We start from the raw sequence: 12,602 nt of genomic DNA on the forward strand, positions 1-12,602 counted from the left end.
CCATTATTTTTAAATGTATTTCCATCCATTGTTTTATCTCTACCTTTTAGCCATTTTTGACTCCTTCACCCCACCCCACCCCCACTAGGGCTATCTGTACCTTGCTTGTCCTGCTTTCTACCCTTAATTAGCACATTCCTTAGATAATATCACCACCTTCAACACCTCTTTGTCCTTTTGTCTGTGACATCTTTTGGTTAAATCCACTTATCATTGGCCCTCTATCCAGCTCTAGTTGTCCCACCCCCCCTTAAACCAGCTCATATTTCACCTCTCTTCTATTTTTCCTTAGTTCTGTTGAAGGGTCATTCAGACTCGAAACGTTAACCGTGCTCCTCTCCGCAGATGCTGCCAGACCTGCTGAGTTTTTCCAGGTATTTTTGTTTTTGTTAACAACTTCTAGGTTTTCAATGATTATCAACTCACCAACTTATAGCCTTCTTATTGTAGAATCATAGAATAATACAACTTAGAAGGAGGTCATTCAACCCAACAAGTCTGTACTGGCCCTTATGAACAGTGATGCAGTTAGTCCCACTCCCCACTCTTTCTTCATATCCTGAAATTCTTTTCTCCTTCAAGTCTTTATCCAATTGTCTTTTAAAGCTACAATTGAACCTGTTTCCACCATCAGGGATTGCATTCCAAATCCTAACCACTCGTTGTGTAAAAAATCTTTTCCTCATGTGTCCTTTGTGCCTTTTGCCAATCATCTTAAATCTCCGCTATCTCATTATCGACCCTGCAGCCATTGGAATCAGTTTCTCTTTATTGACTCTGTCTGAACCCGTCATGATTTTAAGCATCTCTATTAAATCTCCTCTTCGCCTTCTCTGGTCTAAGGAGAACAACTCCAGTTTCTCCAGTCTCTTCACATCTAAGTTCTCCGAGGCATCTTCATCTCACAATTATTTCTGGATTCTGAAAAGAGAACAATCCCTTCAAATTCTTCTGTAGATTAAAACAGTAAAAGGCCAGAGCGTTCACAAATAAGGTAAGTCAAATGAAAAATAAACCTCAGGGGCCTGTTAGCCACTCATGTGTGAACATTTAACTAGTGTCTCTGAAATCTTGATGCATGCTATATGTTTATTAAAATAAATGGTTAATGTTTAGGTCAAAATTAAGGGCAGGAACATTGTAGATGATGGAACAAGCTGTTGTATAATAGCACTTCACATTGTAATTTCAGTGCCCAATGCTTTCTTTCATCAGTACCAGCTAATTTTACTATCACCCATTGGGAACCTCTCAACCAATGAAATCTACAGTTGTTGAAGCTATTTATGAATAATTTGAGACGTGGTAGGCTGGATTTTGTGGTCAGCGGTGAAACAACAGCGCTCACCTTTGGCTACAGAGAAAGCTACCCACAGAGACCTAGCCATCTCTGTGCCTTTCTCCTTTTCTGATGTCAGCTTCAATCTGGTGCCAAGTCAAGGGGATCTCCAGGCGAAGGTTTTGCCCTCGTCGGGCATGTGCGGCAGGCGGCCATGCAACCGTCTGCCGCCCGCGATTGGACCCCGGCCGCTATTTCACGCTGGCTGGCCAGTTAACGGCTTGCCAGCGTGAATCACGCACTGAAACGCTCAGTGTTGCCTGGGTGGGAGGGGGAGAAGGGCGAGCGTGGAGGTCAGCGCATGCGCGCGGGTGCGCTCAGTGAAAGCTCTCTGAGGGCACAGAGCTGCTTCAGGGACCTGAAGATTTCTAACATTAAAAATAAAGATTTTAAAATTAAGGTACACATGTCCCCTCATGTGACTCTGTCACATGAACAGGGACATGTTAAAAATGGGATTTAAACATTTTTATTTTATTTTTAATTAACATTGGAAACCTCATTCTGCCCGTGAATGAGGCTTCCTCAAAAATCCAAAGGCCGCTTGGCCCTTTCGCCCGCCCGCCAATGAAATGATTGGACGGGCAGCAATAAAAAAAACATATTTATTTAATCAATTAATTAAGGGCCTGCATAGGCCACTTAATTGTTGGCAATTGTTCTGCCGTCTCTCGCACGCGCCTGCCGAGCGAAATATCGCCAGAGTGCGCGATGACACTCGCCCACCCATTGAGGGAAAAATTTAGCCCCAGGTGTCAGTGATCTCAACAAGCAGGCTAAGCAGCCAATCATATTGAAGTATTCTCACAGACAGCAAACCAGGAAGTCATAAACACTGAATCAGTTATGACAGGGAAATACACCAATGTCACATCCTTGATCAAAGATTTCAAATGGGGATCACTGCAGCAAAGAAGGGAACAAAATATACTGACCGTGTTCTATAAAATATGAAATGGACTGGTGGGAATTGACAGCAACAAGTACCTGGTGCGCTCCAACAATGACAAAACATGAGTTAATCATCCACACAAACTAAAAAGGCCATTTGTTTCAAAAGACAGTGTAACAACAATCATTCTTCCCAAGGTCAAGCCCACAATGGAACAAGCTGCCAAAGGAAATGGTCACAGCCCCATCACTGGAAATTTTTAAAGCCCATCTTTAGATTATTTCCATTTAGAAGTTTTCATTATCAGGACTATCAACTCAGCAGGTCATGCCTGGTTTAGCAGGTGCTACCCAAATAAATGTCAGCACAATATGAATATTAGTCAGTGATATCAGCATTCTGGGGGTTGCCATTGATCAGAAACTGAACTGGACCAGCCGAATAAATACTATGGCTACGAGAGCAGATTAGAGGCTAGGAATTCTGCAGACTCCCCAAAGTCTGTCCAGCGTCTGCAAGGCACAAGTCAGGAGTGTGATGGAATACTCTCCACTTGCCTGGATGAGTGCAGCTCCAATGACACTCAAGAAGCTCAACACCATCCAGGACAAAGCAGCCTATTTGATTGGCACCCCATCCACCACCTTCAACATTAACTCACTCCACCACGCACAGTAATAGCAGTGTGTACCATCTACAAGATACGATGCAGTAACTCACCAAGGCTTCTTCGACAGCACCTTCCAAACCTGCGAACTGTACCACCTAAAAGGACAAGGGCAGCAGATGCATGGGAACATCACCACTTGGAAGTTCCCTCCCCTCCCAAGGCATTCAACATCCTGACCTGGAAATATATCACTGTTCTTTCACCGTCGCTGGGCCAAAATCCTGGAACTCTCTCCCTGACAGTGGGTGTACCTACACCACATGGAATGCAGCGGTTCAAGAAGGCAGCTCACCACCATCTTCTCAAGAGCAATTAGGGATGGGCAATAAATACTGGCCCAGCCAGCGATGCCCACATCCCATGAAAGAATAATTTTTTAAAAGCTGACAGAACTAAAGTAGAAGCAGAATCTCTTCACTTCTAATTTTAAATTTTATAGATAGTGAATTAAATGATTGGGACACACACATGGGATTAAGGTTAAAAAGGCTAAAAATATCAAAACAATTTTTTTCTTGAAAAAGATTTTGAAATATGTGGAATTTTTTTTACCATATTTCAGAAATCTGACTTTCAATAAATGTAAAATTACTACTTCAGGGCCAGTGAGGCTGTTTAGCAGTAACTATGAAAGTAGTATACTGTTAGAAACCCAGTTACAGTTCATTCAACAGGGTGTAAATTTTCCACATCTTTTAAAGTGAGAAGAACAACGTAACAAGTGGAAATTCTTGTCAGCTTAATGATTGCCGATTGACTGCGTTCTGATGGGGAACTCTTTAGTGCAACCTCTGGAAAGTGATTTCCGCATTTAACTGTGCATGTGTGGACTCCCAGAGTTTGCTGTCACTTTCAGAGGGTTAATGGCAGCAAGTGTTCACAGCTTCACATTCATTACAACCGCAAACTTCAGGCCGTTAAATGGTGAGTGTAGCGTGCTTGGGAGCAACAGGTAACTTTGGAATGATTGGTCCCAAAGCTCTCTGTCCCTGGCGATTTCCACAATTCACAGCTGGGCTTTTTGTAGACTAATTGGTAGAGATTAATTGTTATGATTAGCCAACAACTCCATTGGGTTGTGGGTTCATGTCCCACTCCCGGAAACCAAGAACTGTGATTGTACTCTAAAGAGTTGCAATCTGTGACTGTTGATAACTCGAAAAGAGTATCATTCTATCATGTGACTACTGAGATGAAAGAAGGAGAACCAGATGGAATTAGACCTCTTGCATCCAGCAATTCTGATCCTATAATTGGGCAATTACTCCCAATCAGAATCAAGTTAATAGAAAAAAATGGAGCAAAATTACAAACTAATAAGGATAAGCCCACCCAATCAATATATTTATATAATAACCAGGATTTCAAATATCTTGTCTGAGGTGAAAACAACCTGTGTGGCAGATAAATGATTAATGGCTTTGTGAAAATATAAAGCTAATAATGCCATATAAACCCATTTGCATAACGCACATATGTTTCATAGGAATACATTAACCCACTTTTATTTCCCAGTAGAGTATGAAATGCACTATGTTGTCTCTATAGGACTGCCTCCCACATCAGGAACTGCTGGTGAACAGTGGTGCCTGCAAGGATCAGAATGTGGACCCATTGGTTTTCCATCCATTTAAATGGATGGGCGGGTTTTCAGCCTGTGTTACACGACCAACTCTCCCTGTGACCAAAGGGTTTGGAGCAGGGGATCAGCGTTTAGTTTCACCATTACCTGTCTGGCATGTAACCACCTCTGATGCAACATTTATGCATTGGTCAGTTTCAACCTCCAAAAAGAGAACCTGCTTCTTCTTTTAGTTTGCTCTGTACCCCTTAAAAGATTCTTTTCGATGTGGGAAAGCGGGGCATCCTAAGCTCATCATACAAAACACTGCCATGGCTGTGAAGAATAGGCCTGAAGGCAAGAGCCAGGAATATCCTTGGAGCTACTCCTACTGACCACCATAGTTTCACCAGGACAACAATGGAGACCCCAATTACATGCTTAACTGGGATTTTTGCCACACTTCAAGTAAGGTTACAGTGTTGGGGCAGAGTCAGAATCTGAGGAAATTCCCAGCTGGTGGTTTAGGCGATGTCAAGTTTAAATTTTGAAATATCTTGAGAATGAAACAGATGATATCGGGTGCAGGCAGAAAATCGACCATAAGTAATGATCCCCGAACTGAACTGCCGAGGAATTCACATTCGCAATAATTGCTATAATGAAGTGCGTACTCTCTCTCTCCATAGGGCTATATCACACTTACTTAAACCTAGTGAGCCTAGGTGCAGGTATACAAGGGTTAAGGTTTTGGTCCCTCATATGTACATAACATTGTCACAGAGCAATAGTAAACTTGCATGGGGCATCTACTGAAATATTGCCATGAAAATAATAGTAATCTTCCGTCTGAAGCATGCTGGAGGTTGCACATCCAGTCAGCAACAATCGGCCCATTGTGACAGTGTCATGCAAGGATATAAGGATAACTCCCAGTGCCATGTCTACTCAATGCACCATTAATGAGAAAGGATGGCTGAACAGAGATGGGTATATGGAGTGAAGGAGCAAGAAGGCTTATTGTACATTCCAAAAGTGAAAAATTCATGAACAATAATGCATAAATTGTCTCAATGGATCCCTGAGAGTATATTCCAGAATTGTACATGGTTTATAGAAAGAACATTCAGTATGGCACTTGGATAAAGTAAACTTCAGCAAATTATGGAAATGGAATTATTCTGAAATAAAATTCTTAAACAGGGCATTTGCAATTTTAAGTCAATTTAATAAATGCTCAAGTTAGTGACACTGAACTAAGTGGTGTGGGACCTTGAATACGCATTATACTGATTCTCTATCCCGCCCCTAGGCTGCTCAACGTAGAAAACTGGGAAAGAGCGGGATCAGGGAATGAGTGTTACAGTTTTGTAGTCCTACTCCTAATCTTCACTTCCCTGCTGGTTATGCGTAAAATCTACAATTCCAAACAGAATTCATGTAGGCGACATATTTTTCTTGTAATTCTGTAATCTTTTGGATTTTTTTTTTTGTTTTCTAAATATTTTCACTTCTGATTAGCAGCAATTGCTCTTGTTTTATTTAAAGCAAGGTAATAGTTATAACAGCATACCAGAGTAACCATGACATTGTTAAATAGTGAAGCATTGCAATATTTAGATTTAGCAAAGACTGATGTGCCTCATTAATGTAACAGAGAGAAGGTGGCTTGTCATTGGGTGTTGGCATTCTTATTACTCAGCTTCAGACGTCCCTGCATGCAAATATCTGAAAAGGTAGGATTGTGCTGGCTAGAGAGGCATTTGGGAGTTTCCAGTTGCTCATGAAACTTTTTGTGGCGCCGTCTTGATCCACTTGGAATCCCAATGCCACGTTTAGGAATCTCCAAACTCCAGATGCGTGAGCAATTCTCACAGGTACAATTTCTATAACCCCGATACAGAACGGACGCTGGTCCCGGAAACCCTTTGGTCACATTCTCGTTAGTAATGCCAGGGTAACACCCGTTACACCCTCCAGCACTGATCCCGCCAGGGTCTCGGAGGGGGGGGAACAACTCAGCCGCATTGGGACCAGCGGGCGCCACGGCACTTGGGTCACATCTACGGCACCTGCCTGTCGACTTGGCCATGAAATCTGGAGCACCTCTGCCATCACACGGAATGCCAAGGCCGTCTCGCTAAGATCTCTTGGCCTGCCAGGTAAGGGCAGATCTCAGAGCTCTTTTAAAAATAAAGCCCATTAGGGCTGAATTGCACCCTTCTAGAAGTTGTTACAACAACAACTGGTCATTATGTAGTCCCTTAAACATGTTAAAATGTCCCAAGGCGCTTCACAGGAGCACCATCAAACTAAATGTGACATTGAGACAAATAAGGACATATTCGGGCAGATGACCAAATGGTTTAGTTAAAGAGGTAAGGTTTAAGGAGTGTCTTTAAGGGGGAAAGGGAGGAAGGAAGATTTAGAGAGGGAATTCAACAGCTTAGGGGCCTTGGCAATGCAGGCATGTTCACCAATGGGGGATTGATTAACATTGGCGATGTTCAAGAGGCCCGAATTGGAAACGTGTGGATACCTCAGGGGGCTGTAAGGCCAAAGGAGGAGCAAAGCCATGTAGGGATTTGAAAACAAGGGTGAGAGTTTTAAAATTGAGGCGTTGCTTAACCTGGGAGCCAAATGTAGGTCATGAGCACTAGGGTGATTGGTGCATGGTCCTCGGTGCGAGTTAGAACATTGGCAGGAGAGTTTTGGATGAGAAGTTTACAGAGGGGTATAATGTGGGAGGCCAGCCTAGGGTGCATTGGAATAGTCAAGGTGAGAGATAACAAAGGCATGGATGAGAGTTTCAGCAGAAGGTGACATGAGTCAGATGATGTTACAGAAGTGGAAATAGGCAGTCTCAGTGATCAGAAGCTCATCTCAGAGTCAAATAGGACATCAAGGTTGCGAACATTCTAACTAAGCAAGTCTCAGACAGTTGCCAGGGAGAAGGATGATGGGCAAGGTTTCAAAATCACCCACGTACACTGGGTTAAAATTGGGCCAGGGAGTCTGCAACTGACCTCAGCAGTGTCTCTTCAGAGCTGGGTAAGTGTAAACTTCCAGCATTGGGAATCGCCACCCCTGACTCATCCCTTTCTGGCATCATTGACCTGGTATGAGGTGAGCAAAATGCCCACTCCTTGCAACCCTAGAATTGGAGTTGCCCTGGGATAACCAGGTGCTTGCCTTTATCCAGTGGTTTCCATGCTTTGAGTTATAGTTGGAGTCCAGTAGAACTATTGAGGAAATTTAGGTCCACTCTGTCCCAGCCTGTTGAAGGGCTTAGGGGCTGGTTGGCAAAGCTAAGCCTTAGTGTCTCCCAAGTGCGCTCAGTGATACTGCTAGAGATTAACTAGCTAAAACGTACGCCTGCTAAGTACAGAAGTAAACTTCCACAGGCTGTACAATCAAAACCCAGGAGGGCGTTGACTAGCAGAGTTATCTAGAATGGAACAGGAAGAATCCTGGTCCCAATTCACTGGTCTTCCTTTAGGTTTCAAGAGCAAACCGGGCTGGCTGGTCTCCCAACAGTGCACTGGAGTGCCAGGGGCCCGCCTGGTGCAGGTGTCATTGGTCGCAAGAGGGGTGGCTAGGCCCCAAACATCTTTGTGACCAGTTTTAGATCAGGCGATATTTAGACATCCATGGCAACTGTATCATTAAGGCATTAGGCTCCTTGCATAAATTCAGGAGGCAGTGACGCCTGTTTCATGATCTACCCTGGTAATCGGTAAGCATTATGCTTGCGTTCTACTCATGTTAATGTGGATCTTCAACAACCTAGCCTATGGTTTTTAAAGGGACAACTGAAGGCCACCAACGAAAAGATTTTTTTTAGAAGTGTCATGTTTTAACTATGGGTCACTTTGCTCACAAACTGGTTGCAAGGTTATCTGTTGGCAAGTGAGTCGATTACAATATACAGCAGATGCAGAGACCAATATGAAATGAAGCACATACTATTTATTTACACAAATGTTGAGCATTAACATGATATGTGCTTCTCCAGCCAGACCCTACTCTAGGCTAACACTTACATGGTAGCCCCTGCTACACAGCTATTGGGTCTTGCAGTCATGTGGTCAATCTGCTTACAGTCTCTTAAAGGTGCATTACACCTCAGAATACCACAAGAAGTAAAGTTACCTTCATGTGGCTCCACAGCAGTACTGCAGGATGCACTTGACCCATGCAAGTCCCCAACATCTTCTGTTCTCCTCCTTTCCCTCCCAGGGTTTAGCTCAGGGCCTCTGCCAGTCAGGTAGCAAGCAAACTGGAAAGTTGCAGACTGGCAACTGACCACCTAGAATAGGCCATATAAAAAATCAAAATGTCACCTTGGGTGAGCAGGTGGAGTATCCTAGCCATTTGTTCATGGACTATAGAGTCATAGAGGTCTACAGTACAGAAAAAGGCCCTTCGGCCCATCGAGTCTGCGCCAATCAAATGAGTACCTAACTATTCTAATCCCATTTTCCAGCACTAGGCCCATTGCCTTGTGTGCCATGACATCGCAAGTGCACATCCAAATACTTCTTAAATGTTATGAGGGTTTCTGCCCCTACCACCCTTTCAGGCAGTGAGTTCCAGATTCCCACCACAATCTGGATGAAAAAATTCTTCCTCACATCCCCTCTAAACCTCCTGCCCCTTACCTTAAATCTATGCTCCCTGGTTATTGATCCCTCCACCAAGGGGAAAAGTTCCTTCCTATCTACCCTATCTATGCCCCTCATAATTTTATACATCTCAATCATGTCCCCTTCAATCTCCTCTGCTCCAGGGAAAATAACCCCAGTCTATCCAATCTCTCCTCATAACTAAAACTCTCCAGCCCAGGCAACATCCTGGTAAATCTCCTCTGCACTCTCTCTTGTGCAATCACATCCTTCCTATAATGTGGATTCCAGAACTGCACGCAATATTCTAGCTGTGGCCTAACCAGCATTTTATACAGTCCCAGCATAACCTCCCTGCTCTTATATTCTATGCCTCAGCTAATAAAGGCAAGTATCCCATATGCCTTCTTAACCACCTTATCTACATGTCCCGCTACCTTAAGACATGCACACCAAGGTCCCTCTGATCCTCGGTACTTCCCAGGGTCCTACCATTCATCATATATTCCCGTGCCTTGTTTGTCCTGCCCAAGTGCATCACCTCACACTTAGTCGGATTAAATTCCATTTGCCACTGATCAGCCCATCTGACCAGCCTGTCTATATCCTCCTGTAATCTAAGGCTATCCTCCTCACTATTTACCACCCCAACAATTTTTGTGTCATCCACAAACTTACTGATCAACCCTCCTACATTCAAGTCTAAATCATTTATATATACCAGAAATAGCAAGGGACCCAACACTGATCCCTGTGGAACCCCAATGGACACAGGCATCCAGTCACAAAAACACCCCTCGACCATCACCCTCTGCTTCCTGCCACTCAGCCAGTTCTGGATCCAATTTGCCAAATTGCCTTGGATCCCATGGGCTCTTACCTTCGTTATCACTCCCCCATGCGGGACCTTATCAAAAGCCTTGCTGAAGTCCAAGTAGACTACGTCAAATGCATTGCCCTCATCTACACACCTGGTCACCTCTTTGAAAAATTCAATCAAATTGGTCAGACATGACCTCCCCTTAACAAAACCATGCTGACTGTCCTTGATTAATCCCTGCCTCTTCAAGTGTAGGTTAATTCTGTTCCTCAGAATTGCTTCCAATAGTTTCCCCACCATTGAGGTTAGACTGACTGGCCTTTAGTTTCCTGGTTTATCCGTTCCTCCCTTCTTGAATAATGGTACCACACTGGCTGTCCTCCAGTCCTCTGGCACCTCTCCTGTGGCCAGAGAGGTATTGAAAATTATTGCCAGCACCCCTGCTATCTCCTCCCTTGCCTCACTCAACAGCCTGGGATGCATTTCATCCGGGCCTGGAGAGTTATCTACTTTCAAGCCTGCCAGACCACTTAGAACCTCCTCCCTTTCTATGCTAATGTACTGGAACCTCATTGAACTGTTTGAAATTGTTAAAGCTTTGGTTCTGATACAAGCAAAACTGACACTGGAACTATCAGCAGGTCTGGCAGCATCTGTGGAGCGAGAAATGGAGTTAATGTTTCAGGCCAATAGCCGGTCATCTACCTTTCAGTTTTGATGTAAGGTCATCGAACTGAAACGTTAACTCTGTTTCTCTCTCCACAGACGCTGCCTTACCTGCTGAGTATGTCCACATTTTCTGATTTATTCCCCATTTCCAGCATCCGCAGAATTCTGCTTTTGTCCGGAACCTTCCGTGTTGGTTTCTGGTTTCAGCACTTGCAGTGAACGACTGAACAATAGGATGATTGATGTGATTTGTGGGGATAAGCAGAGCTTGTATATGGATCATCTTGCTGATAGCAATGGTGAGAATTGGATCAAACCCAACAGAGGGTGTTCTGTTTTTACAGCTCTCGAGCTGCTGCTGCCCGTGAACTTGCTGCATTCTCTTCACGTCCCTGACCTCCTATCTCAAGGGGTTCAGCTTGAAAGATGTTCAGCTGTGATATGCTCACCTGCAGCGCCCCCTTTCAAGAAATACTTTAGCCCTGATCAAAGTGCTTTAGCAATAAGATCAAGAATACAGACGTTCATTAGAGGAGTAAATTCAAAGGGAGAAACAATGGAACTGAGGACAGCTGGTTCATCCCTTTCTAAAGCTGCTCTTTCTGAGGTGCCATCGCCCTCCAGGCTTCATCCCTGATGGAACTTATCACACAGAATAATTTAGGTGGATGGTCAGGAGCCACTCCAAACTCCACCTCTTCCCTCAGAGAGCCGAATATCTGGCTTCCCACTCCCCCCTTCAGTCCCAAAATGCCAGAGCTTCAGCCTTAGCCTCTAATCTGACTGATGTACCCAAAATGTGCTGGCTTTATAGCAAAATGAATTTGGGGCAATTTTAACCCAGATCCTGCTTGGCAACTTCTCTCCCCCACCCACCCCCCCCCACCCCTTCCCCCACCCATCCTGCCCTCAGCTCTCAATAAATTAGCGTTTGCACTCAGAGTGGCCACAGGTTGTCTAACGGGGAAAATGACATACCGCATATAACAACCCCAACACTGAGGCAAAAGACTTGCATTTATATATATCACCTTTCCAAACCTTAGGGTATCCCATCATTCACAGCCAACGAAGTACTTTTGAAGTATGTTCACTATTGTAATGTAGGAAACGCAGCCGTTAATTCGCACACAGCAAGATCCCATAAACAGCAGTGATAATGGCCAGCCAATCTGGGTTTTGTTTGTGTGATGTTGAGGGATAAATATCAGCCAGGGCACCAGGGGTAACTCCCCTTCTCTTCTTGAAAATAGTGCTTTCTGTTCAGCTTACAGGGCATAAGGTGTCTTGGTTTAACATCTCATCCAAAAGGCAGCTCCCTCCGACAGTGTAGCACTCCATCTGTGCTGCACTGGACGGTCGGTTTTGATACTTGCACTCAAGCACTCTGGAGTGGGACTTGAACTCGGAACCTCTGTAGAAGTTACTTTCCGCAGCGTACCTGGGAAATGTTTGGTCTCCCAATTTCTCAGGCGTGATGTTCTCCCGATGGAGAGAAATAAAATATTCTTTATTTCCCTCAAATTCCTGCATGGCCCATTGGAGTCTCATAAAATAATCCCCATTGGAGATAGCTGCGCTTGAAAATCCACTTCCATTGCCATGCAGCTAGCAAGCTAGTGATGTCGCCAACAGGGTGCCTGAAGGCTAAAATCTTTTAATGTCACTGTCAGTCGCACAAGTTCCTGCTTCACGGATAAAGTATGTGCTTTTGTTTCACTCCCGTGCTGCTCCTTTACCCGTCCCGTTAACAAGTTTGGAGAGAGCATCCATTGGCCGTGACATTTTTTACTGTTTCAAACAACGAATATGAATATTTCTCTAGGTGCTTACACAGGGGGCTGGCTCCATTATTTTGGTGCAATCATGACGGCGTATGAGCAGAAACTAGTTGAAAGTTGTTACTGGGAGAAGCGTGACTGGATAGCGCGACTAGATGGGTTCTTGATTAACAAGGGGGTGAAAGGTTATCGGGGTGGGGGGGGGGGGGTAGGCGGGAATGGGAGGGGGCTGAGGTTACGTTCAA

The sequence above is a fragment of the Cetorhinus maximus genome, chromosome 12 (genome assembly GCF_964194155.1).
Source record: "Cetorhinus maximus chromosome 12, sCetMax3.hap1.1, whole genome shotgun sequence".
In the NCBI taxonomy this organism is placed as follows: Eukaryota; Metazoa; Chordata; class Chondrichthyes; order Lamniformes; family Cetorhinidae; genus Cetorhinus; species Cetorhinus maximus.